Source organism: Scyliorhinus canicula, chromosome 7 (assembly GCF_902713615.1).
Source record: "Scyliorhinus canicula chromosome 7, sScyCan1.1, whole genome shotgun sequence".
In the NCBI taxonomy this organism is placed as follows: domain Eukaryota; kingdom Metazoa; phylum Chordata; class Chondrichthyes; order Carcharhiniformes; family Scyliorhinidae; genus Scyliorhinus; species Scyliorhinus canicula.
In genome coordinates, this window is record NC_052152.1 from 196,703,622 (window position 1) to 196,705,475 (window position 1,854).

The following is a 1,854-nucleotide window of genomic DNA, read 5'->3' on the forward strand; positions in this document are numbered from 1 at the left end:
TGACCCAGCCGGGAACCGAACCTGGGACCCTGGAGCTGTGAAGCATTTATGCTAACCACCATGCTACCCTGCTGCCCCATAATCAGTCCAAACCTTCCTTTCTTACACAGATCTATATCCTAAGGTTTTACCTAAATGCGCGCATAGAACATAGAACATTACAGCGCAGTACAGGCCCTTCGGCCCTCGATGTTGCGCCGACCTGTGAAACCACTCTAAAGCCCATCAGGGGCTGGTTTAGCACACAGGGCTAAATCGCTGGCTTTTAAAAAAGCAGACCAAGGCAGGCCAGCAGCACGGTTCAATTCCCGTACCAGCCTCCCCGAACAGATGCCGGAATGTGGCGACTAGAGGCTTTTCACAGTAACTTCATTTGGAGCCTACTTGTGACAATAAGCGATTTTCATTTTTTTTCATAAACTCCAATCGTTCCTCATAAGATAACCCTTCCCCAATCCCGGGGATAGGTCGCAGGCACCTTTCCTGAACCGCATTTATATCCTTTCCAGAGGATCCCTACTGTGTAGAAGGAGGCCATTCGGCCCAGCTGTCAGGCAGCAGTGCCAACCACTGTTCCACCGTGCCGCCCTCCAAATGAACGTTCTGCTTAAATAAGGAGACTAAAACTCTACACAGTGCTCGACATCTCACTATTACCCCCGTACATCTGGAGCAAGCTCCCCTACTTTTCATTCCATTCCACTGGCAATAAACCATCACGTCCAATTTACCTTCCGAATCACTTGCTGCAGCTGCACACTTAACCATGTCAGTTATCCTGTAACAGACAGAAGGTGCTCAGCAAAGCACTTGCACCTCTTTCAATTTGGTCTATTGCATTCACTGCTCCCAATGTGGTCTCCTCTATATTGGAGAGGCCAAAGGCAGAATGGGTGATCGCTTTGCTGAGCACCTTCGGCCTGTGTGCATTTAGGACCCTGACCTTCCCGTTGCTTGTCATTTTAACACAAGACCCTGTTCCCATGCCCACATGTCTGTCCTTGGCTTGCTGCAATGTTCCAGTGAAGCTCAACGCAAACTGGAGGAACAACATCTCATCTTCCGGTTGGGCACGCTGCAGCCCTCTGGTCTCAACATCGAATTCAACAACTTCAGATGGTTGGCTCTACCCCACATCGACCCCTTTGTTTTCATCCCATTTCAACTGTCTTTAACCATTTCTTTCTTGTCTTTCTTTATATATATTTAACCCCCCTCAATCTTATACCCCTTTCCTTAACTTTTCTCCCCTTTGCTTCCCCCTTCTCCTCCCCCTCCCCCCACATCTGCATCTGTCACAGTTTAACTTCTGATGTTAGTTTCTCTGCGGTTTGGCCTTTCACGCCTTTTGTTCTCTCTGGGCACTCTGTTCCCTTGGTTTCTGTGGCTATGAGTCATCTTTCATTCTCTCAGCATAAATATTTCCCACTTTATCTGTCTTTTAGCTTTGACAGACTCGAAACGTTAGCTCTTTTCTCTCCCTACAGATGCTGCCAGACCTGCTGAGATTTTCTAGCATTTTATCTTTGGTTTCAGATTCCAGTATCTGCAGTAATTTGCTTTTATCACTTATCCTGTAAGGCAATTGTGTTTGAATAATTCGCTGCTGAAGCAAACTGCTATGTTATCAGCTCGGGACAGGGATTGTTTTTGCTCAACCCCCCCCCAGGCACCAGCCCTAAGCGTGCCAGTTTTGAGGTTCCGCGCGTTTCCGTGCGCTGACTGGAGGAATGTCCCCGTGCGGCCACCGTGCTGGAGCTGACTGGGCCGGCGCCGGCTCGCGCACGCGCGGTGTCCTGTGGTCTCGGGCGGCCGAGGTGGCGGCGGCGGGACTACGTTTCCCGAGATTCCCGG